At 48.1% G+C, this 26,363-nt stretch overlaps 1 protein-coding gene across 1 annotated transcript in view; it reads left to right on the top strand.

Moving 5' to 3' along the window:
* LOC140680874 (uncharacterized) overlaps positions 1-26,363 on the top strand; it is a 989,054-nt gene that overhangs the window by 323,462 nt on the left and 639,229 nt on the right. The gene's annotated exons all lie outside the window — the stretch shown is intronic.

Below are 26,363 nucleotides of genomic sequence, written 5' to 3'. Positions count from 1 at the left end.
TCATCCAGCCCGGATCCTCCCATGGGGGATGGAGCTGGAGCAGCGCACCAAGCTCTTCCCTCACTCTCTTCCCTCACTCCAAGCTCTTCCCTCACTCTCTTTCCTCACTCCAAGCTCTTCCCTCACTCTCTTCCCTCACTCCAAGCTCTTCCCTCACTCCAAGCTCTTCCCTCACTCCAGGCACTCACAGGGCTTCCCTTAGTGATGTCTCCGTTGGTGCTGGGTCAAGTTTGAGCTCTGTGAGAAGCTCTTCCCACACTCTCCACACTCGTAGGGCCTCTCCCCAGTGTGGATGCGCTGGTGTGTTCTCAGGTGTGAGCTCCGCCCAAAGCTCTTCCCACATTCCAAGCACTCATAGGGCCATTCCCCAGTGTGGATCACCTGGTGCTCGATCAGGTGAGACATGTGTCTGAAACCCTTCCCACACTTCCCACACTCGTAGGGCCTCTCCCCGGTGTGGATGTGCCGGTGCCTGGTGAGGTGGGAGTTTTGCTTGAAGCCCTTCCCGCAGTCGGGGCAGCGGAAGGGCCTCTCCTCTGTGTGAATCCGCTCATGTCTGAGGACATCAGAGCTGCTGTGAAACCTCTTCCCACACTTCCCACACTCATAGGGCCGTTCCCCAGTGTGGATCCTCTGGTGCACGATCAGGCTGTCGCTCCGACTGAATCCCTTCCCACATTCCAAGCACTTGTGGGGCTTCTCCCTGCCCTGAGGCTTCTCCACCAGCTCCGAGCTCTGGCTGGATCTCCGCCCGCCTTCCTGGCTCAGGGGGGCTCTTTCCTCCCCGCAGCTCCCTGGGCTGGGTTTGCAGCTCCTCCTCCTGCAGCATCTCCGGGGCTTTTCCTCCTCCTCCATCCAGCCACGCCCAGGGAATGAAAAATCCTGGTTTGGGGAAAAAAACAAGACGAGAGCACCTTGGACTGGAGGTTCCTCCTTGCTCCAGTTCATCTCAGGAAGTCATTGGGAATCTTATATCTGTAAGAACCTCCAAAACACCAAGATTTAGCCCCAAAATCCCACAAACTTCAAGATACAGATCAAAAACTCCCCAAACATCACAAGTCAGCAAAAACCTCCTCCAAAACATAAAGATTCAGCTGCCACATAAAACCAAAGCACCAACATTTAGCCCATGAAAGCTCAGAAACACCAAGATGCATCCCGTGAAAATCCTGGATCCCCCTCCACAGTCACCTGCTGCCCTGGGGCTGGGGGGAGGCTGCAGATACAGGGAGGGGTGGAACCTTCTGCTGCTTCCTCTTTCTGCTCCTCCTCCTCCTGTGTCTCTGCTCTTCCTCACACTGCTCTTCCTCACACTCCTCTTCCTCCTGCTATTCCTTCTTCTCCTGCACAATCCCACCTTCTCCTGCCACCTGCATTGTTTGACCATTTTGTTCCTCAAGCCTGCTTCTCCTTCCCTTCTCCTCCTGCCCCCAGGCCCAGCACCCACTGCCGGCTCCCTCTTCCCCCCAGACCCACAGCATCCCAGCCGAGGGGCAGGGATGGAGCTGGGGCAGGTCGGGCTGGGGCAGCGCTGGGCTCTCGGCCGCTCCCGCCCGCACTCGGTCCCCACTGCAGCCGCTCCCGCCAGGACAGCGCGGGGGGGCCCGGCCTTGGCGCTGCCCCACTCCCACCTCCCCAAATTCCCCTCGCGGGGGCGATGGGGCCAAGGCGGGGAGTCCAGTTGGGGAAGGCTCAGAGGGCCAGGGAGCTGTACACAAGGGAGTGACAGGAGAAGGAATCGGTTTCAGAAAATGTTATTAATTGATGACACAGACTGCTGCTCAGCCAAGGCCCTGCTCTATTCATGAACTTCCAGAAGAACAACAAAGACTTAACAGAGCCATGAATATCATTTGCTATATAAAAGCAGGGAGCATATTAAGGGAGTATGTAGTAGGTGGATTGGGAAGTCTGTAGCTCTCAAGTACTTCAGCCAGTGGGGAAAGCAGAGGGAGATGTGGCCAGGAGAATTAGGATGAAAAGGAGGCTGTGTCCTCCAACAATTGGAGAGATCCCATGGGGAATGTCCCATGGCCTCTCCCATTTTTAGGAATGAAATTCCATTTACAGGACTCCTCTGTCTGCTTTGTGGACAGAATCCTCTGGTGATGTCAATTTTCCCGCACACCCTGGGGCAGGGAGTGCAGCTGAAGGTGCCTCACCCACTTTGGGTGATCGGCTCCCTTGGCTGGCGGCAGCACTGGGGATTGATTGGAGACCCGGGAGTGACCAGGAGACAGACGAGTGACACATCAGGGGGGTCTGTGAAGAGTCAGCAGGGAGAGAGCACTGAAAATCTCATCAGTGAGTGCCCTGGGATCTTCGGGGAGTGAACATGGCAGGGCACCCATGGAAGGGAGAAAAGGGAAAGCCAGGGAGGGCTCCTGGCCAAAGGGATGATGATCCCAAAATGTCTCTGAAGGGTTCCTTGGGAGAATGCTGAGGTAGTTTGCACATTCCCCCAGAGGTAATTAAGGACATGGACATCCAGGGGGGCAATAAGGGAAGGGGAGAAGGGATTTGGACAACAGGGAATGGATGGTGTTGGTGTGCTGGGAAGGGATCCGGTGAAGGGGAGTGTGCAGCAATATGGTTCAGGCAAGAAGCAGCAGGAGGAATGTGTGTGGTAAGAAAAAGGATGATGGAAAAGAGGAGGAAGAGAAAAATACAGAGGACTGAGATGTTTTTCAGCAGGGTCTTATCCTGACAATTTGCCAGCTGATACTTTGAATTCCCAGTTGCCAGGAGAGGAAATGAAGGAGGTCAGGATGTCAGGGGTTTCTCTGTGGTGGGCAGCGGCAGCAGCGGGCGCAGAGGTGCGGGACCGGGAGCAGGGCTGGGGGCCTGTGGGGAGCTGCGGGGCCGGGCCGGGGCTGTGGGGCAGCCGGGGCTCAGCGCCGGGCGCTGCCTGAGCCCACCAGCCCCGGGCAGGGCCGGCAGTGGCCCCCGGCCCCCAGGAGGCTGCGGGACGCCCCGGCCGCTGCCCGGCCCCGGGGAGCTGCCGGCCCTGCCCGCCGGGGGGGCCGCCTTTGGACACTGCGGCAGGACAGGCACCGGCTCTGCCACACGGGCTGTGCAGGGGACCCTGAGCACAAGGAGCAAAACAAAGCAACATCTGGGAAATGCAGAGTGCACATGGATGGATCAGGATTTTCTGTGAACGATTCGGTTTGGGTCCCTGCAGAAAGGAAAGATTTTGCAGAAATCTCAGCAGCTCTCAGAGGATGAGCACCCACAGGCAGTGACCGGGGCTGCAGGAGTGGCACAAGAAGGCCCTGCAGCACTTGGGCACAAAGGCACAGCAGCTGAAGGCAAGGAGGGATGAGCAAAAGGCCAAGCTGAAGGCAAAGGCCATGGCAGAGTTCCCACAGCCCCTGAGGGACCAACCCCAGGGCCCAAGGGGGCCCCAGCACCCAGGGGACGGCGTCGGCCACAAGCACCTGGCAGAGGCAACCCTGGAGAACATCCAGGATGGGTCTGCATCCAGAGGAGGCCTCTCCTGATGGACACAGGGGCCTCTCCATCCACTCTGAATCTTACACCTAAGAGGGGAACATTGTAAAGGAATGTTTTCATTATTAAGGGAATAAATGGAAAAGCTGAGCTGGTATAATTTGTTCAATCACTCTTAGGAGCTGTGGGGGATAGGTTTGAAATAAACTAATTTCTTTCTCTTCCTACTGTGACTGTTATTAACTAGGAAGGAATTTGGTGGTGGCATTGTAATATTGTAAAAGGTGATACAGAGGCTATTGCTGCTGTACCTTTGTGTCAAATGTCTGGCAAGGCCTATGCTGAAGGGAACCCAGAGGTGTGGGCAGCCCCAGAGGGAAAATTTAATTTGGATCCTCTCCAAATTACTTGGAAGCAACCAGGACAAGTGGGGGCTAAAAGCAACACCCTGTTCCAGGGGAGGGAAGGAAGGGCTCACAGCCTGGTATGGAGTCCCTGCTAAAGGCAGGGCTTTTGGAGCCAGGGATGTCTCCCTACAGCACTCCTATCCTGCCAGTCAGGGAATCAGATGGCTCCAATGAGGAGCACAAAAACAAGTGGTAGACAAAGCCTCTGTGAAATGGCTGAATTTCCTGCCAAAAAAATCTTTTGAGTATCGGAAAAAGAAGTGCAAATCATAGAGAAAAAGGTTAAATTTTGGGACATAATTTGACTGATCGTTTGTCGTGGACTGACCCAGAGAGGGTCTGGGATATCTCAGAAGTAACATTTCCCAGGACCAAAAAGGAGCTGCGACAATTGTGAGATTTAATAGAGAATTACACAGCCTGGATTGAGGATTCTCTGTTCCAGCCAGAACATTGTAGGACTTTTTAACCCCAGACAGCCTCCATGCTGTGGTATGGACAGGAGAAAGTGAATAAAACTTGAGAAAATGAAAAACCAAAAATATTGATGCCTCAGCTGTGGCTCTTCCAGACTCAGAAAAGAAATTGGAATTGTAGGGGAATATTCAACAGGGCCATGCCAAAGGAATTCTTGGGCCAAAACGCTTCACCCAGTGGCCACAGTGGCCTCATTGCCTGCAGAATTGTGCAGCCACAGCTTCAACGGGAACAGAGGCCCAAAACCTGATGACAACAGGATCTCCAACTGTTCCAGTCTGCCATCAAGTTCAAGCTTTGATAACCAAAAGAGCCTCGCAATGGATGGGCAGTGCTCGGTTATTACAGTGTGAAACTTGTTCAGTGGCACAGGAGGATTCAGAACTGAGGACAGGGGAAGGGTTTAACCCAGCCTCCTGTTTGAACAGCCCCCAGAGGGGCTGGGAAGAAACCCAGCACTGCATTCAAGTGACAGAGCTCCAGACCCAGCCTGGGGGAGATTCAGGAGACATTGCCTGGCCTGAGGCAGAAAATGTCTTTGTGGATGGCTCTTCAAGGGCAGCAGAAGGGAAAAGAGTTCCAAGACACGCAGTTATTGAGGAAAGGGAATCAGACAAAGCCCAGGTTACCCCCATGGTCAGCTCAACCCGCACAGCTGTGTGTGCTTGTAAGAGCCTGGCACTGACATGCCCTGAGCAGGAAGGCTTCAATATCTTCTGGTGACACCATCTCACCTAACAGGGGGGCAAAAGCAATTCTGATTGCTCAGCAGCCACTGAAAGGATTATCCATATAAAAGGGATTGTGGAAGTCATAGACTCAGACAGCAGAGCTCATCTTACAGGAAAGGTCCTCCAGGGGGTTATGGCAGCTTTAGGAATACAATGGGACCTCCAGAACCCCTGGCACCCCCACAGCTCAGGCTGGGTACAAAGAATGAATGGGGAAAGAAAGAAACACCTTTGGAAGCTGGGGATAGAAACCAAGATGCCATGGGTACAGCTTTTGCCATTGGCTTGGGCAAGAAGAAGAGCCAGACCCAGGGCAGATATTCAATTATTTCCCCTTGCAATTGATCTCGGGAATTCCTTACCCTGGGAATTCTCCACCTAGTGCAGGGTGGAGATAAGGGATGCACATTTAAAGCAGTCTGTGGCCAGAATCCTGTCTCTGGTGCAATCTCTCCCCCAGGAAGCTGGGCTGGCACAGAGCCTGCCTTGGCACTTTGCTGTTGCCAACATCCCAGCAGGACATCGGCTCCTGCCTAAGGAGTGCAGAGCAGCACCACTGGTGGCCAAGTGGCGTGGCCCGTGCCAAGTGGCCCCGAGGCCAGAAACAGCCGCCAGCACAGCTGAGCACGGGGGGACCCCTCAGCCTCGGCTCCAGGTCTCTGCAGCCCCGGAGATTTGCACTTCCCACCTGCAGCAGGAGGATGGGAGGCCCCCACTGAGCTGCACTGAAGGCAGCGCAGCAGCAGCCAGGGCTCCACAGCGGGGCAAGGCCCTGGGCCTGCCCACACATCCTCTGCTGAAATCCTCGGCCTGGCCACCCTCCTTTGGCAGCTCCAGCCACCGGGGACAGCCCTTGCTGCCACTGCTGCAGCTTCAGCGCTCTCTGGGCCTGCCCTGCCACAGCTGCTGGGCAAGAGCACGGCACAATTCCACTCTGGCTCTCACTTACACTCACACACTGCCCTGCCTGCCATGGCATTGATGGAAAATACACCAGCTCATAGACTTTAACATTGTTAACCTTTCATTTCTCTACTCAGGCTTGCTTTGCCTTGGCCCTGGGGAAAGAAATGTTAAAGGTTTTGTTAAGGGATGTTGCACCACTCAATGGAGATGAGTTTAACATCTCAACACACTGGGAATGGCCCAAAAGATACCCACAAAGATAACGCCCAGCAGCAAAACATCAACCCCAGCAGCAAACAGCAACCAACACCTACCCCAGACACTGCCAGGGCTGCAGACACCTGGTCTGCAAAAGGCTGAGAAGGAAATCAGCACTTCCCACCTCATTAACAGCTGAAGCAAAGAAATTTGCACAACTTGAAACTACAGAACATTAAACCAGTGGATTTAGATTGCTTTAGACTGTATTAAGTTAGGGAAAAATCGAGTAAAACCCATGTGTCATGGAACGATTTTCTCTGCACACCCGGGCTATGTGGGGATGGAATGATTTCTGTTGCACATCCTGGCCAGAATCAAGAAATGCCTTTACTCTAACACTAAACATATTGGTGGAGATTTTCATTTTCCTGTAGCTTTTGTGCAAAGTATATAGCATGAGAATAATTTTTAAAATAATCCTACTTCTATGTCGCTGGTTAGGTTTGGTCAGGGATGTGAGAATGGGTTTTTACTCTGAGAAGAACGAGAAAAAAAATAATGGCCTTGGAACTTTTTGGTGTGTTCTTGTTTCACTTTTAGCGATGCCAAAATTTTGGTCAGGGTTTTTTGACATTCACCTTTAGGCTGCATTTTGCAAAACTAGAAGAGATTTAAAGGTGCCCTTTTAACTCATAAACATTAAACAGAGGATTTGAAGGGGAAAAAAAAAGCAGCAGGTTTTAGGGGGACACATTTGAGGCTGCTGAAGCTGCTCTGGAAGAGAAGCTGCATTCCAGGCACCCAGGAGAGGAGCTTTAGAAATGCAAATTAACTCTGCTGGGGCAGAGTAGGGACAATGTACCTGGCTCTTCTTGCCTGGGGCAGGAATTGGCTGATTCCCTCTGCCCCTCACCCCAAGCTCTGCCTGCTTGCACAGATGGAATCTGCACGGCTGAAGGCAGAGCCCATGGTGAGGATCTGACTCTGAAACAGAAATGGCTGAGGCTGCAAAGGGAAACAGCAAATGGAGAATGTTGTGAAAACTTCACTAAAATAAGGGGGAGATCATCCCCCTGCCCACTCCAACATCTGCTGCCACTGTCTGTGCTGTACAGGGTGTATCAGAGCACTGGGGCTTTTGCTAGAACAAGTCCAGGGAAATTAGTTGGAATTCAAGTATTTGATGATGTAATTAGAAAAATGCAGTCATTGATGCAGCCCCGGCTGCAGGGAGCACCCAGAAATGGGAAAAATATGAAGGGCCACCAGAAAAAATTCTACAGCACCATGGACCAGACCCTTGAAACCCAAACCAATTCATATCAGGAGGCAGAGAACCCATTTATCCTTTCAATGGCATCATTAGATTAAAAGCTGTCCTCAAAAGAAGAACCAACCAGACAGCTCCAGCTCCTGACCTTCCTGCTGACCAATCCACTGAAAGAGGAACATAACATTTCACATGGGGATGAGATCAGATTATCTGTGAGCAGAAAAAACAGGAGTTTGTGGAAAACTAAATGGCTCAAACTGCTGTTGGCAAAGAGATGACAAGGGAAAAGTGATGAAAAAGATAACAAAGGAAAAGGGAGAGCAGTTTATGTATTGGTCCAAACATGGAAAGGATGGGAATGGGACACGCTTTCGTGGCTCCCGGCACACCAGGGGTTAAACGAATGCTGCTTCCCCTCTTCTGTGCTGCAGCAACTCTCATCTTTTTACCATGCTCCACACCTTGGCAGTGCAGCTCATCCAGCAGCTGAGCCAGGGGATGCAGGTGGCAGCCAGGCCTCCTGATCCACAAACGGCTACAAAAGGACAGGGAATGAGGGCACCGAGAATAATCCCAAAAACCAAAGAGGACCCGGGAAGAACAAAACAGAGTCAAGGAGTGAATCTGCCTGGAGAGAGAGCCAGGCACCTGTAGATAAGGAAGTAAAGGGGGAAACCATCAGTTCCCATAAATTTCACAAATTGAGCCACACAATTTCTCAAAGTCCCCCTAAATTCCCGAACTTCCAGGAGAACAAAGGCTTAACAGAGCCATGAATACCGGCTGGTATACAAAAGGAGGGTGCATATTAACGAGGACAGGCAGCAGGCGCATCGGGAAGTCTGAACCTTCCAAGGACCTCAGCCCGTGGGCAAAGGCAGAGGGAGATGCGGCCGGGAAAATGAGGATAAAAAAGAGGCTGCGGACTACAACCATGGCAGAGAGCGCACGGCAAATGCCCCACGGCCTCTCCCCCTGCTCGGCAATAAAGTCACTTTTACAGGACTCCTCGCTCTCCTCCGGCCACAGAAACCTCCGGCGACGGGAATTTCCCCGCACACTCCCGGCCGCGGGGCAGCCCCCTCTGTCCTACCCACAGCAGCCGGGCCGAGCCAGCGCTGCTCCGGCAGCGGCTCCTGCCCAGGCCCCGGCGGGAAGGAGACCGCGGGCAGCCGCTCCCGCCGCGCCCTCAGCCCGGGGCCGGCACGGCCCGGACACGGCACCACCGACCCGCCGCAGCCCCCTGCCGCCCCCTCCGCCCGCAGCCAGCCCCGAGCCCCCGCAGAACCCAGCGCGGCTCCCACCTGCGCCGGGGCCGCCTCCGAGCTCCGCCGACGCCGCCTCACCGCGCTCCGGCCGCTGCCGCCGCTCCCGGGCCCGCACAGACGCTCCCGGCGCCAATGGCGCCGCTGCCCGCCCACGGCCGCCCTCAGCCCGCCGCCGGGGCCGTGCTGCGCCCCGCTCCCACCAATCAGCGCGCCGCAACCGCGACTGACGGCACCAGCGGCCAATGGCAGCGAGCTGGGGGCGGGCTCTGCGCACGGCCCAGACTCGCCCCGCGCTCTCAGGGCCCCCCGCGCTGCGTGAGGGCAAAGCCGGAGATGAGCAACAGCCCCGGGACGGGCCCGGGCCCGAGGCGGGATTGAGCTGCCCACACAAACAAACTTCTCCGCACCTCCCGCCACGGCTTTCCCGGCCCTGCGCCTTCCGTGCCTCCGGCTCTGCGGGAAGCCCGGGAGCGTCACTTCTCCTGCCCCTCATTCGTGCATCGGTGCTTCGCTTTGATTTCCCCCAAAAAGGGAAACCTGCCCAAAGCCCTGTGGGTGAGCGGGGGAGGGGAGAGATTTCTGGCAGAAAACTCCAAAGACTCAGAGCAGGATGAGGAGAAGTCAGTGCAGAGCCTTAAATGCAGCTTTCCCCACGCCTCCCTGTTCCCAGCTGCACCTCCTCCCCCGGCAGGGCAGGAGACAGGGAATGGGGCCGTGCTCAGCTCATCCCCCGCGGCTTCTCCCTCTGCTCAGGGACAGGAGTCGTTCCCTGCTGCACCCTGCGCTCTCTCCCAGCCGACACTTCTCCAGGAACTTCTCCGAGCCGAGTCCATCCCCTGGGGCACAGCCCCCTCCAAGTGCTGCAGCGTGGGTCACTGTGCCACGGGCTCGGTCCTGCCAGGCCAGGCTGCTCCAGCGGGGCCCCTCTGCCCACGGGCTCACAGCTCCTCTCAGGCATCGCCGAGCTCCAGCCTGGCTCCTCCAGGGGCTGCAGGGGGATCTCTGCATCCCCACAGACCTGCAGGGGAAATCTCTGCAGCCCCATTGTAATATATGTTATGGAATACTTCGTGCTTATGTAAAATATGCATCAAGTCAGTTGTGCTTGTACAAAAAGATTCTTTAAGTTTTAAAAGACCAGAAGCAGCAGCCGGGGCTGCAGAAACCACAGATGACAGAGAAAGAAAGACCTAATTTACAAATGAAAAAGCGTGGCTCCGGGCAGAGATGGGCTCTTTCCGGGGGCAATCCAGGAGGCACCCAATGTGATTAGTAAGGGTAGTCAGAAGCTCAACCCAGACTGAATCACAGGAATTCTATCCCTTCCCTCTCCCTCTTCAAAGGGGGAAATCAGAAAAATACTCGGATTATTGGGATATTGTAGATTGTGGATTGAAGGATGCACACAGGCAGTAAAATTTTTGTGTGAATAAACTGACAGAGGAGATGATATAAAATGGAGCAAAGAAGATGGTGAAAAACTAAGAAAACTGAAGTTAAAACTTGCCCCAGTATCAACTTTAAGCTTACCTTCACTAGCAAAACCCTTTCATCTGTAGGTAAATGAAGAAAAGGGGGTAGCTCATAGGGTTTTGTTTCAGGAGTGGGGAGGAGTAAAGAGACCCGTGGCTTATTTATCAAAGATGTGGGATCCAGTAAATCAAGGCTGGCCAGTGTGTGTTCAAGCTATAGCAGCTACTGCAATCCTGGTAGAGAAAAGCCATAAACTGATTTTGGAGGTAAATCAATTGTGTGCACACCTCATGCAGTATGAAATTTCTTCCGATTTGCATTGTGATTTTTATCTTGAAATACATAACTTACTGTACTGTAGGACTGAGAAACTAGTTTACAGCTGTGACATAGCAAAACCTGCCATTAATTTATTTTGAGTTGATGCAGGCTGTTCACTCAAGTGGTTCTCAGTGTGTAAAGTTAAACTAAAGGTAACACCAGCTGCTTGGTAGGTCAATGACAAACATTTTTTCTTCCAGCCAGTCCTTTTTCATGTACCCAAATGTGTTTTGCTTTCTTCGTTTTTTTGGTTTGTTTGTTTGTTATTTTTTCTGGAAGTGCTAACTACTTGCAGTGTACCTGGAACAGCAGCTAGAGTTGTTCATGCATGAGACTTCTGAAAAAAAGGGCTCATTTTTTTCCCCAAACTTGGAGGTGGCTACATATAGAAAAGGGAACCTACAAAGCGAGGTGAAGAAAAGGTTTCAGTATCTTCTAATGTAAGATGTTAATTTTTTTTTACTTTCAGCATCACTGTGGGTGTGTGACACATACACATTAAAAAGATGGTGGGGGGATCTCTGCTTGCTGTAGGTTTATTTCTTGAATGAGTTAGAGAGCTGTGAAGCAGTTGTGAGTTCCCTGTGTGGATTACCCAGGCCTGCAGGGAGGGCTTGGCCATGATTCCCTCTGTGCTGCAGGCAGCCCTGCAGCGTGGCAGCAGTGGCTTCTTGCCTCTGGTGAGTTTGCAGGCAGGGTGCTCCAGCACTGCAGTGCTCAGGGGCAGTTTCCTATTATGACATTAAGGCTTGAATTCAGGAGTGCCTCTTCCCACCCAGTTATTGTTTGTACCGTAGGAACCTCTTTGGACAGTGTTTCCTGGCAGTCAAAAAGAGAGTATTGCAGAGAAAAATTCCTCACTTGCTGTCCTCCCCCTGCCCTCAACTCTATTCATATTTTGTCCATTCCCTCTTCAAAATACAGATTTGTAAAACTCATGCTCTGTGTCCTCAGATGCCCTTCCCAAATCAAACCTTGGCTTCGTTGCAAATTGCATTGCACTAACTAGCATTGCCTTAAATTTGTTTTGGTGCAGGCAGGGTCACTTTGGAAGTCAGTTGTTGTTTACTTTGTTCCTGCAACCTTTTCAAGCTTGTGAATGGAAAAATTGTGATAGCAAACCAAGTCTTTATTTGTGCACTGTCAGCTGTGAGTGGCTGGTAGCCTTGGTGGAGGGTGCCGTGAATTACAGGCCTGCAGAACACGCATAACAAAAGTAATTTACTTTGTAAGGAAGGTGAAAAAGGGGGGAGAGGTGATTGGCAGACTCACCTCTCCAGGAGGTAGGACTAATGTTAGAAAGTGGACTGATATTGGAATGTGGCTGCTGAAATGTGAAGAGAGAAAAAGAAAGAGAAAGAGAGAGAAAGGGAGAGAGAGAGAGAAAGAGAGCGAAGGGGAGAGCGAAATACACCCCCAAGGTCCCCTCAGCCACAGCTATCTGTAAGTTCTCCCCCATTCCTGCTAGGCAGAGTGACAACAAGGAGGGGGGGAAGTGGGGAAGGACAGAGTTAAACCCAAGGCTGTGAACAGGACCACCAGTAGAGATAAGATCAAGGCAGAGATTGTGACTCTCACAAAGTGGTCTATTGTCTTAAGCAAGATTTCTTTTTTCTTTCTGATTGCTGTTGTTAAGAAGAGGAGGCTTTTGTTCTGAAGACTTAAAGTCTGTAAGACTAAAACAGTTAAATGTTACCCAAAAAGTAAAAGGCAAGAGATGTGATACATCTCATGTTAAAATTGGCCTGGTCTTTTTTATTTAACTAATTATAGCTCACAGGAAGAAGAATTGGTCTCTGCAGCTTAACACAGCTGGATACAAGAAGAAGAAGTGGCTGTAGAAAAAGAGTTTAGTTAAACTCAGAAAGTTTTAAAGAAAACTAATGGTAAAAGCTAATGCAGTATTGTTTTTCTTTTAACACTGTGCTATTAAGAAATCCTTTCCAGGTACCACTGAAGCAGCAATCCAAACCACGGAAAGAGGGTGAATTCATGCCAGCAAAACCAAAGGACTTGTGAGGAAACTTGAGGAATGGACTATCACATCTAAACCGGGTGATACCAAATTGACTTCCAACCAGGACTGGGTGGTAATGGTTTGGGAAGATCCAAATGATCCAAGGCAGGTACAAAGAATAACACCTCACTGAGAAATAAGGCAAAGCTTGCATCACTGGTTCTAAGCCCTGCCTGAATAAACCCTGAGAGGCCTCCGACACCTCCTTGGCAGAGGAACACTGCCACTTCAAACAGGAGGATCGGGAATGTTTTAGTCAAAGAGTTCTTAGAGCCTGGCCTTAGCCTGTGGCTTGTACAGGGAAGAAGGGAAATTGCCATCAGTACTGTACTGTATATTTTATGTGATTCATCCCAATACTGGACACGCTAGCTGGGTTACAAGTGAATGTTCAAATTATGAGAATAATTTGCATTGTAGCTCACAAAATCTATGTTCTTGTTGCAAGAGGTATCAGTACTGAATCAATTCCCTATGCAGATAGAACCCAAAATAACTGAAGTAATAACTTTGTTTTGTGGATGGGAATTATTAGTGCCTGTTGACTGAGAGATACCTGAGGAACGGTGGGAAACCACAGTTAAGGAGTGTTGAAAAGGACTTGCCTAAAAAAATGAGTAAAAAGGAGTGACAAGGGAAACAGAGGGCAAGCCTGGACTGAGCACTGTACTCACCACCGAGAAGATCACACGTACCTGCTGTGGGAAGCAACCCCACAGGCAGGGGAGGTGGGGGTATAAGCCATGCCAGACCTCTGTCATTCCTGTTTCTGTCTCTCATTTGTTGTCTTTTCCCTTCTGAGATACCAGCAAGATCGTGTCCCAAATGCTACAGAAAGTATTACATGGAAAGGAACCAAAGTTCCTTTTTGTTACACACACCCATGTCAACAGCCACAGACCCACCCAAACTGAGTACCTGCAGGCAAAATGGGGGAAAATATTGGATTACAAGGAATTTAGGAAAAAGTAGTAATACTTGGAGCATGGAATGTCCAAAAGGAGAGAGATGGATTTGTTTTACATTTGATCTTAGAGATATAGTCCAAGATTCGGTACAAAGGCAATTAGTAAACAAAAAGGTGAAACCAGCACAGCAATCTAGCTCTGTATTAACCCCAAATTATATACTGCATCACATTATAGGACTCCAAGCAGTTATAGAGGAGATAACAAACAAAGCTGCTCAGGCACTGGAATTAATACTGAGTCAGCAAAGCCAAACTATAACTGCAGTGTATTAAAATAGGTTGGCTTTACGCTATTTATTGGCTAAAGAATGGGGTGTACAGATTGTTGAAAATAGATGGCAATGAGGGCGTCATCCTGGAAAAACAAGGGATATCAGAAAAAAATTATGACCCTGGTATCAGTCCAAAAAAAACCAAAGAGAAAATAATGTTAAAAACTAACAGGTGGGGTAATGTATTGAGAATTGGATGGTGGAAGAAATTAGGATTCTTCCTTTTATGTGTTACAAGTGTTTTGATATTTCTTCTTTGTTTAATCCCATGTTTTATTTGATTACCAACAGAGTCCAAAGAATGCAAGAGGATAAGAAATATTGCTCAAGCCAAATGATTTATAAAAAATAAGAGGAGGGATTGTGACAAATGCATATTTATGATTGGCTTTTCGCAAGTGTTACAATGAATATTATATGTATCATGTTAGAAAGTTATGCTGTATGAATTCTCTTACATATTGTGTTAAGCGTAGTTTTAGGTTACAACATAATATTAAAATAGAGACTATGTACGTGGGGGAGTTTTCTTTTTAGGAATGAGACACTCGCTTAGAGGAACACCTCAGTCTTCCAAAGGAGAGGAATTTATGGCTTCTTATCAGAAGAAGCTAATTTCTTCAGGCCTTGCTCAGACTCCAAGACGCCAGGGGAGTAAAGGAAACAGCTGATGTACAACAGACAGAGTTTCTTGTTTAGAATAGAATGTATGCATAACCATGAAGGATGTATGAATATGCAACAGTGTATTGGTTTAAGGGTGATTCCTTTGTTCACAAGTCATGCTTTTCCTGACTTAGTGTCCAAGAGCATCCGGACGTCCCGTCCATAATTCTTTGCTTTTTATTGTCTTGTAATTGTCCTAACTCTAAACTTTATTACTCTATTATTTTTATAACCATTTTATTATTATCAAATTTTAAAATTTTAAAAACCAAGTGATTGGTGTTTTTCACACCCGTGAACCTGCAGGGGGATCTCTGCAGCCCCATTGTTATAAGTTATGGAATTATTAGTGATTATGTAAAATATACATTAATAAGTTGTGGTCGTACAAAAAGGTTCTTAAAGGTTTAAAAGACCACAAGCTGCAGCCGGGAAAAGATTGCAAAACCACAGATTGCAGGAGAAAGAAAATCCTAGTTTACAAACGAAAATTTCGACCATACCCACCAGAGTTGCGCACAAAAATTCGGGAATTTCGCCCAGACCTGCCCGAATCCCGGCGGGGGCGGGTCCCGGCCCCTCGCAGCCCTCACCTGCACAGGTCTTACACTGCATGCTGAGCAACACATTTGATTTGCTTTCTCTTTGCTCTGTTTTTTTTTTAAGAGCTAACACCAGTGGGTCAGAAGGAACTCTGAACCCAGTGACTCTGACATTTTGGGTGATTCTTGGAGGTGAAAAAACATATTAGCATACAAGACCTCACCTTATTTTCTTTCCTGTCTTAAAACAGCATTGGTTGCAATAAGGTGTTATAAATCCTTTAGTTTTCTGAGCTGCCCTTATTGGAGGCTGTTATGGGTAATAGACATAATTTGCGCCTTTCCTTATATGAAATATATAATGTTAAATACTTGTTTGTACTAGCCTCCCCCCCCCCCCGTCCCCCCACCCCTTCTCCTCCCCTCCGAGGCCAGGTGTATGTTAAGAAGCTCATTTACAAGTGAGAAGATACAGCTAGCCAGACGCCAGACGATGGGCCATGGCGCTGATCATCGCGTGAACGACCCGAGATGGATATCTCTGGAATCCCCAGACAGATCCATGTGGATTCAACAAACTCTAGACACTGAATTATTAACACATGGACTCTGAATAGAAGAAAGGACTGATTACAAAAATCTTGGCCTCAGGCGGAATTATCCCTATAAAACTTGCTTGTGCCAGGATGGAGGTGTGTGGGCATAGAGGAAAACCTCTCCTGAGGCTGACTTCTTGTCGCACACCCAGGGCTGACCCCGGGCTCGGCACTGTTTTTTTTTCCCTTCTCCTTTCCTTATTTTTTCCTGTGGTTGGCTAGATAGAATTTGACCGCAAATAAAACTGTTTTGTTTTTTTTAATTTGGCTGAATAAACTTTCATTTATAACAAACTTGGTGACCCCTTACGTGATCTGGTTTGGGGGTATCCTGGGAGTTCCCTCTCCTGGATCCGGGCGGCGCCCTGCTGATTTTAGCAGCCGGATAGGACTGCAGAACCCCACGGAACCAACCAGATTCCAAAAGCAGCAAAAAAAGCCACATTAAGGAAAGGATATAAACGGGCCCAGAGCTCTCGGAATTCGGAGCTAAATCTCCGAGGCTGCAGCAATTTTTCACTCGTAAAATCAACGTGCACGAAGAATCCACGCGGGAAAAGGAGCCGTGAGTACTGCGTGGTTGGGTGGCGCGTGGGTGGGTGTGTGTTTGAGTGAGACGTGGCATAGCCACGGCGCGAGTGCGGACCCCAATAAACCACAGTTCCACTAGCCCGCGAGGGACGTGGTCGGCTACGGGGGAAGCGAAAGGACTCGGGTTTAACTCACAACCCGCATACGACCTGAAACTCTGGGAGTTTACAGGGATCCACTCACGGACGGGTCGGGGGAGGGAAGGTACGTTCTTGTGGACTCGAGAAATTGGTAAACCTCACCGGCTCTGGGCTCGGGGAGCCCAGGAAAACAGGTAAAAGAGAGCTCACTCATTTTCCAGCCGAAAAACCCACAGATCGGTTCGCTGTGTGGTTATTTAGGTTGACAAGGTTCGGTCAGAAAAAGACCGGTTTAAACACTTGGTAAACTCAGTTCGGGATTGGAGTGAAATACACATTTTAGCACGCGGGTAACTGACTTCTCGGAACAACTTGTGGACACTGACTTGGAATACGGTAAGGAATTTTTTAATATGGGACAGAAAACCAGCAAAGTGCGGGGAGGACCACGAAGGGAAAACCCTAAGCCGGGAAGGAGTGAACTCCTAGAAACAAGAAAAGGTAAGCATTCAAAAATAAGGGAGGGGAAAAAGGACGAATTCCCTGAGATTCCGAGGGAAAGTCCCCTGGGCTGGATGTTAGAACACTGGGAGGACTGTTCTGTTAGACGGAAAAGGTCCAAAGAAAAAATGATACACTATTGTGTAGAAGTATGGGGAAATATGGAAATTGGAAAATTCCAATACTGGCCCGCCTTTGGTACCTTCGAGATTAAGCTCTGCCAAGCACTTTTGGATCACTTGTATGAGGAAGAGGAATGGGACAATGAGGAATTGGACTATGCCAGACTATGGGAATGTGCCAGCGCGCGGCTGTTCCCTATTAAAACCTCTGGCAGCCAGGTGAGCTCGAAAAAAACTTGGGAACCCCTAGAGAACCTGCCCCCCCCATACCAGGTTCCCCCAACTCAAGCACTGGCCCCGGCAGTTCCCCCATCAGCGCCCTCGGCTCAGTCTGCACTACCACCTAATACACAAGTCTCTGATGCAGGCGCTCCGGGACCGTCCCAACCCCCACCCCCCCTCTCCACACAGCCCGGGGAAACACACACATGCGCATGCCACACCGGGGAAAGCATGTCCCCTCCTGCCAGTAGAACTCGGCAAAAAACAAGGAAAGAATACACGGGAGATAGCGATGATGAAAGAGACAGACCGAATCTATACCCCTTAAGGGAAGTCCCCACGGCTCCCGGAATAATTGGGTTTGTAAATATTCCCATTAACACGGGAGATGTAAGGGCTTTCAAAAAGGAAATGGGAAAATTGATGGATGATCCATTGGGGGTGGCAGAAAGGTTGGACGAATTTTTGGGAAACAGTATATATTCATATGATGATATCTCGGCTATATTAAGATCCTTGTTTAATGCTGAAGAGCGAGATATGATAAGGCAGGCTGCCATCAAGGACTGGGAATTCAGAAACCCCCAGGGTGGGAGCGGGGCAGAAAAGTGGACAGAACAAAGACCATCATGGAATGCTCAGGTGGAAGCAGACCGGGAAGAAATGATCAGACTAAGGAATATGGTAATACAAGGTATTCGAGGAGCGGTTCCAAGGGGACAAAATATTAGTAAGGCATTGGGAGAATGCCAGGGGAAGGATGAGACTCCTACGGACTGGTTGGAGAGGCTTAGGAAAAGTCTTCAAATGTATTCTGGCACTGACCCTGACTCTCCTGTGGGAAGGGTCCTTTTAAAAACACAATTCGTCGCTAAATCATGGGAAGACATTCGAAGGAAGTTAGAAAAAATAGATAATTGGCAAGAGAAGAGCTTACAGGAACTATTGAGGGAAGCACAAAAGGTGTATATGAGAAGGGATGAAGAGAAACAAAAAACGCAAGCCAGGGTGTTGGTGGCGGCAGTAAGGGAAGCACAAGCACAAACGGCGGCTGAGTCATCAGCTCCAGCCCGGGGGCCCCCGGGAAAGCCGGCACACACCCAAAAGAAAAACAAACAGGTAAGTGCCCCTGAATGTTTTTACTGTAAAAAGAAAGGACACCTCAAGAGGGACTGTAAGAAACGAATAAAGGATGAAAAGGTCTTTCAAGAAGAATAGAGGTGTCAGGGGCTTTATAATCTGGGGTCACGGACATCAAGAGAGCCCTTGATAAAATTAAAAGTTGGACCCCAAAGACAGGAACTAGTCTTTTTAGTTGATTCTGGAGCAGAAAAAAACACAGTTCAAAGACTGCCTCCTGGATGTATCAAAGGTAAGGATTTCATGACTGTGATTGGGGCTAAAGGAGAGCCCTTTCAAGTCCCCGTCCTAAAGAATGTAGAAATAGAATCAGATAATAAAATCTGTGTTGGGGATGTTTTATTAGTAGAAGAAACAGAATACAATTTATTGGGAAGGGACTTAATGGTGATGTTAGGAATAAGTATAATTGCAAAGGACTCACAACTCATGGTAAGTTTATACAACCTAACTACTGAGGATGAAAAGAAAATTGATCCCAGGGTCTGGCACATTCCGGGGGAAGCTGGAAAATTAGACATGGAACCAATTCACATTGAAATTGAGAGACCTGACGACCCCATAAGGGTAAAACAATATCCCATTCCTCTAGAGGGAAGGAAGGGATTGAAACCAATAATCGAGGATTTAATAAAAAGAGGCACTTTAGAGCCCTGCATGTCAAGACATAATACACCTATATTGGCAGTCCAAAAATCAGATGGTAATTATCGGCTAGTACAAGACTTAAGAGCAGTAAATCAAAGGACAAAAACCCTGTTTCCCACGGTCTCTAATCCATATACTTTGCTAAATAATGTGTCCCCAGATGACAAGTGGTATAGTGTGATCGACCTAAAGGATGCCTTCTGGACTTGTCCTCTAGCTGAGGGAAGCCGTGATTATTTTGCCTTCCAATGGGAGGACCCGGACACACATAGAAAGCAACAACTAAGATGGACTTCTCTTCCTCAAGGGTTTGTAGACTCACCAAATCTCTTTGGTCAAGCCCTGGAGAAGGTGCTTAGCGAGTTTGTGCCAGTCCAGGGAACCAAACTATTGCAATACGTAGACGACTTATTAGTAGCTGGCTCTAAGGAGGACGAAGTAAGGACTGGAACTATAGCTCTGTTAAACTTCCTGGGAGGACGAGGGTTGAAAGTTTCAAAGTCTAAATTACAATTCACTGAACCTGAAGTGAAATACTTGGGACATTGGCTGACAAAGGGAAAAAAGAAACTGGACCCAGACCGGGTGGCAGGGATAATTGCATTGCCCCCTCCCCAGACGAAAAGAGAAGTCAGGCAATTGCTGGGACTTTTGGGCTTTTGCAGACAATGGATCGAAGGGTACAGTGAAAAGGTAAGGTTTTTATATGACAAACTTACCACAGACAGACTTAAGTGGACCGATAAAGATGAAGAGAGCTACAGAGGGTTGAAAGAAACCCTCATGGCAGCTCCAGTATTGAGTCTCCCTGACCTAAAAAGGCCCTTTCAGCTCTTTGTAGATGTGAACAACCACACTGCCCACGGAGTTCTGACCCAGGACTGGGCAGGGGCCAAAAAACCAGTTGGATATCTGTCCAAACTCCTGGACCCTGTCAGCAGGGGATGGCCCACCTGCTTACAAGCAATTGTGGCAGTAGCAATATTAGTGGAAGAAGCCAAAAAGGTAACATTCGGGGCTTCATTAACCATTTACTCCCCTCACAATGTGAGAAGCATCTTGCAGCAGAAAGCTGACAAGTGGCTGACAGATGCCAGGCTCCTGAAATATGAAGCTATTTTAATCCATTCCCAGGACCTGGAGCTAAAAACTACCCCAGCACAAAATCCTGCCCAATTTCTGTTTGGGGCAGTCCAAGGGCATCCTCCCCACGACTGTGTTGAAATGGTAGAATTACAGACCAAAATACGACCTGATTTAGAAGAAGAAGAACTCGAAGAAGGAGAAAAATGGTTTGTAGATGGGTCTGCCAGGGTGATAGATGGGAAAAGAAAATCGGGATATGCAGTCATAGATGGAAGGACGGGAACAGTGATAGAATCTGGGCCCCTGAGTGCAGGGTGGTCAGCTCAGGCATGTGAGCTGTATGCAGTATACAGGGCTTTGCTGGGTCTTGAAGGGAAAAAGGGGACAATTTTCACTGATTCCAAATATGCGTTTGGGGTGGTGCACACCTTTGGGAAAATCTGGGAAGAAAGAGGCCTGCTAAACACACGAGGGAAGGGATTGATTCATGAAGAATTAATTAAACAAATCCTAAAAGCCATTAGAGGGCCAGAAGCTATTGCTATAGTCCATGTAAAAGGACACCAAACCGGGATGCAATTCAGGGCTCGGGGGAACAATTTAGCAGACAAAGAGGCAAAAAGCGCTGCTTTGCTAAAGGTAAGTGCCCCAGAGATTGAAAAAGGGGACGCTCAGGAATTCCCCCCCCACCCCTCTGAAACGGAGATCGAGGCTTATCGGAAGATCGGGGGACAGTTAGAAGGAGGTAAGTGGAAGTTACCAGACGGGAGAGAATTGTTGTCAAAGGAATACACCAGGAAGATTTTAAAAAGATTACACCAACAAACACACTGGGGGGCCCGGGCTCTGGCAGAGCAATTCCTGAGATTCTTCGGCTGCAAAGGCATATATGAATTAGCTAAACAAGAGGTGCAAGGGTGCATAACTTGCAAAAAAATAAATCGTGCAAACTCCAAAAGGTTAATGGGTTGTCGTCCAGCAGCTTACCGGCCTTTTGAAAGGATCCAGGTAGATTTCACTGAACTACCCAAGGTCGGGAGACACAAATTCTTATTAGTCATGGTGGACAAGCTAACCCACTGGGTAGAAGCTTTCCCAAGCTCCAGGGCTACAGCCCAAACAGTATCAAAAATCTTATTAGAAGAAATTATACCACGCTATGGGTTAGTAAGCTACATCGATTCAGACCAGGGCACACACTTCACATCAAAGATCATCAAGCTATTAGCAGATGCTTTGGGCATTCGATGGGAATACCACACCCTGTGGCACCCTCAAAGTTCAGGACAAGTTGAGAGAATGAATCAAACATTGAAGGCCCAATTAGCAAAATTAATGTTAGAAACAAAAATGTCATGGATAAAATGCCTCCCGTTAGCCTTATTAAACATAAGAACTATGCCTCATTCCGAGACGGGACTTTCACCTTTTGAAATGTTATATGGGATGCCTTATACCCATAGTATGCCTGTAGGGCATCCGAGATTAGAGGATAAACAAATACAACCATATCTAATAGAATTAAATAAAAATCTCGAAGAATTGCGAAAGCAGGGGGTAATTATGCAAAACAGCCCTCTTGGCTTCTCAATACATAAAATACAACCTGGAGACAGGGTGCTTGTGAAAACCTGGCGGGAGGCCCCATTAACATCTCAATGGGAGGGACCTTTTCTTGTTCTTTTAACTACAGATACCGCTATACGAACTGCAGAAAAGGGGTGGACACACGCGTCAAGGGTAAAAAAAGTCGATCTCCAATCACCAGAGTGGAAAATCACCTCCCCCCCCGGAAATTTGAAAATAACCCTACAGCGGTCGAGTAAATAACTGATCACCTCTATCAAGCGTTCTATGCCAGATTGTAACTATTATCCTTTCCTACATTTCCCTTGCAGATACTGTTATAAGGTTAAACTGTTCATACCAAGTGGGTTGTTTGGGAAGTGTTTTGAGCAGGAGGAAGACCTGACTGGCCGTTTTCTGGTAAATAGCCACAAGGCTAAGATTATTCTAATTAGATCCAATGATCTAGGCTTTAGGTTTTCTTCTTCTTTTTCTCTCGTATCAGAAGGAATTAAAGGGAAAGTTACAAACAAAAAGCTAAAATTGTTATTGTTGAGTGTCATAAATCAAGCAACCTACCTCGCAGTCGAGACCACACCAGTGAGGCATTTTAAACAAAGTATGCAGCTCGGCCTGAGTATGAAACCACAGACAAAGACCCCTGCTGCCAAGAAGATCATTTACCCCGCCGCTGGACGCAACCCAGAGGGCGCTGGGAACGGCAGAGGGATCCTAGCAGTGGGATTAGTCTGGGCGAGCCTGAGCTTAGTCTCATGCCTCAGTAACCTCTCCAATCCTGGGAAGGGAGAACCTGGTGGCAGATACCCAGAGGAATCACCTCCTACCTCATGGAATTGCAGCAGGGGTAAGCCTAATAAACGTTGTCCTGATATTAACGCTCAACAGGGGGTGTACAAATTCAAAGAAAAATCGAAAACATACCTTGAAAACGGTCAGTCAGCTCATAAACTACGTCGAAGGAGCACAGGGGAAGTTTCAATTCCAGTTTGTAACAAATGTAATCGCACTGTATGGGTTGGGGGAAAGCAGGAATCTGTCTTTGTTGCTTATTTCCAAGCTAAACCAGTATGTTATGATCCGAATAAAATTAGTATATGTGTAATGGGGGAAAAAACCTACTGGGTGGGAAATAACCTAAAATATGAAAACAGGGTACCTCTAGAGACTGAGCCAGTCATCCTAGACCTCTTAGGGGACCAGGACGACAGGGTTTGTCTACAGTATGATAAGATGTTCTGTTTTACCAAGGACAAAGAAGGGATGGATCCGGAAAGTAAGATGAAACAGGTAATGCAAGAGGTAAAAAGACAGGAAGCTGAAATAAGAAAAAAGAGACTAGAACAAGAAAAGCTGAAATCCCTAAGCGAACAATATGACCAATTGGAAAAACAATATGCAAAGTGGGGATTGCCTGCCTCTGATCAAAACCTTTTTGTAGATCTGATGCAGGAAATTGCCACAGAATTGAAGTTGTCTAATTGCTGGGTCTGTGGGGGGCTGAAATCCGCAGAAAAATGGCCTTGGAGAGGGGAGGGATTGACCCCTGAGCAACTACTAAAATGGGAAGCTGGTGAGACCCCCAAAATAATTCAAAGACCAGAGGGGTGGGTACTAGATCAATGGGTAATTGGAACATTCTGCCTTAGCAGGGAGGGAGGGTTATATTCAGAAATTGTAGGATATACTCCTTGCATTTCCACTCTATCCATGAATTCCACCAGCCACATCAAGGTCTGGCAGCCTGAAAGCCCTACTGGGTACTGGAGCCGAGAGAAAAAGAACAACTGTGAATGGAGTGACCGAATTGGGCTTTGCTGGTACAAAAGCCCCGGAGCTAACCCTTATCAGTCAATTAGCCAGCTAAGTAAATATTGGGACGAGCCTGAGAGCATAACAACCAGGTGGAAAGCACCTAATGGATTACACTGGATCTGCGGGAAAAAAGCCTACAGCGAATTACCCCCACGCTGGAAAGGATCCTGCACGGTAGGACTAATCAGACCTGTTTTCTTCACCCTACCCAGGTCAGAAAGTAGTTCACTGGGGGCCCCCTTGTATGAATCCCTGAACCGAGAGAAGAGGAGCTTAAAAGAAAGATTCCCTCTCATCGGTGGGGAACAAACTTGGGGAGAGGATGAATGGCCTGCTGAAAGGATCATTGAATATTATGGTCCTGCCACATGGGCTCAGGATGGGTCGTGGGGATACCGGACCCCCATCTATTTACTAAACCGTTTAATAAGATTGCAAGCTGTGGTGGAGATTGTATCCAATCACACTTCGGATGCTCTTGAATTATTATCCCAACAACACTCTCAGATGAGGGCTTTTGTGTACCAAAACAGGATAGCCCTTGATTACTTACTAGCTGGAGAAGGAGGTGTGTGCGGAAAATTTAATGAATCTCAATGCTGTGTAGAAATAAATGATTATGGAGAAACCATTAGAGATCTGGCCACAGAAATTAAAAGGGTAGCTCATGTTCCAGTACAAAAGTGGAACTCACTTCTCCAAGCATCGTGGTGGGACCATTTGTTTGATGGGGCTTGGTGGAAGAAAGTAATTTTCTTCATTTTATGTTCAGTAGCAGGAGTCATATTCCTACCTTGTCTCATCCCCTGCTTTATAAGACTCATCCATTCAGTGGTGCAGGGAATGCAAATAGCAGCATTACCCACAGACCCAGAAGCTGCCCTAGGAAAAACAAACCAGGTACCAAAAATAATGACACTAGGAGAAGAAATTCCTCATAGCAGGGCAGCTGAGGCCCTAGCAAAATTTGAAAGACGAATAAAAAATAAAGAACAAAACTATAAAGTTTACCAGGAAATTCCAAATGTAATAAATGAAAGCGAATAAAAATAAAGAAATCTTGGGATTCAGTAGAGGCAGAAATTAGGGCGCAAATTAATGGGTTAATATAGAAGGTGGGGGATTGTTATGGGTAATAGACATAATTTGCACCTTTCCTTATATGAAATATATAATGTTAAATACTTGTTTGTACTAGCCTCCCCCCCCCCCCGTCCCCCCCCCCCCTTCTCCTCCCCTCCGAGGCCAGGTGTATGTTAAGAAGCTCATTTACAAGTGAGAAGATACAGCTAGCCAGACGCCAGATGATGGGCCATGGCGCTGATCATTGCGTGAACGACCCGAGATGGATATCTCTGGAATCCCCAGACAGATCCATGTGGATTCAACAAACTCCAGACACTGAATTATTAACACATGGACTCTGAATAGAAGAAAGGACTGATTACAAAAATCTTGGCCTCAGGCGGAATTATCCCTATAAAACTTGCTTGTGCCAGGATGGAGGTGTGTGGGCATAGAGGAAAACCTCTCCTGAGGCTGACTTCTTGTCGCACACCCAGGGCTGACCCCGGGCTCGGCACTGTTTTTTTTTCCCTTCTCCTTTCCTTATTTTTTCCTGTGGTTGGCTAGATAGAATTTGACCGCAAATAAAACTGTTTTGTTTTTTTTAATTTGGCTGAATAAACTTTCATTTATAACAGAGGCTTTCTGGGAATCTCTTTGCTTTGGTTAGTTTTTATTGCTTATACTATTTTTTTTCTACCCAAGCCTCATGGTCTTTTTTCAGTTTTTCTCACACACAGACTTTCTAGGTTGCAGGTATCAGATACGATCATTTACACATAAGCTTTAAGATCTCAGGTTCTGAATTGGCTTGATTAGGAGCCTTCAATTTACACTTGGGACATAGAACTCACAAATTCTACATTATAATAGTACTCATACAAGGTGCTAGCCTCTTAATGCACCAAAAACTCCCAGGAATTGCCTGCAGGCTATTCCATTTATCACTTCGGCATTTTTCCTTTATTTAACCCCTCTTTTACAAAATCTCAGTCTTTTCTAGTTCTCTTCTCGCACAATCTAATTAAAGCAATGTTTCTAGCAAAAGGCTGTGCCTGTTACAGCAAAAACTCTGATATGCTCACAAACACAGAACCCTGTCCTTATCTCAAATTCAAGGACAGTCAGGGCTTAAGTTGTTGTGAGGGAGGAATTCTTGGAATTCCTTTAATTTGTTTTACTACAGTTAAATCATTATAGTGTAGCTCTTCTGCATAAAATGCTACACTTGTTGCAAAAAATATCTTAAAATCTCTATAAATGCAACTATATAATCTCGAGAATTAAAATACTATAATGTGGGGGAAGAATCACACAAACTCACTGGGAATTTCACTGGTGGTATCTCTTAAAGTGTCCCCTTTTCTCAACACACCACAGCATAACAGCACACAGTAAAATTCCAGGAATCCAAGTCCGAACCACTGGGGCAGAGGAACCCCCCCAGTTCGTCTAGCCACTGTTCAAATGCACACAAATCACCGCCTTTAAACACAGTGAACTTCCTCAGCCCCGTTTCTCCGCTTGTTTCCCTTCCCCGCGGGCACTCAGGCCCAGGAGCGAGGCCGGGCCCTGCCGGCTCTGAGGGACTGCCCAGCAGTGCTGCTCTGGCACCCCAGGGCCCTCTCAGTCCGTCCCTTTATCGCACACCAGCGCTCCTTGGCTGTCTCCGCAGGTGGCAAGCGAGGCAGAGCGGAGCCCCTCCAGGGAAATTCCCCGGGTGTGCCAAGGAGGTCTGTTCTACCCCCTGCCCCTGCGAGGACAGAAAATCTCCTGCCTGGCTCGCCATAATGAAACACGGATGAAAAATGAAACCCTACAATTTTAATAAAGATTTGTAGGGAATGGGTATGTTTATTTATAGCGCTGTGGACGCATGTCCATTAAAGAGCAATAAGTCCTGGTGGTGGGGAGAGGGGGGACCCCCAAATGC

Source organism: Taeniopygia guttata, chromosome 30 (assembly GCF_048771995.1).
Source record: "Taeniopygia guttata chromosome 30, bTaeGut7.mat, whole genome shotgun sequence".
Taxonomy (NCBI): Eukaryota; Metazoa; Chordata; class Aves; order Passeriformes; family Estrildidae; genus Taeniopygia; species Taeniopygia guttata.
This window is presented reverse-complemented; position numbering and strand designations above follow the sequence as displayed.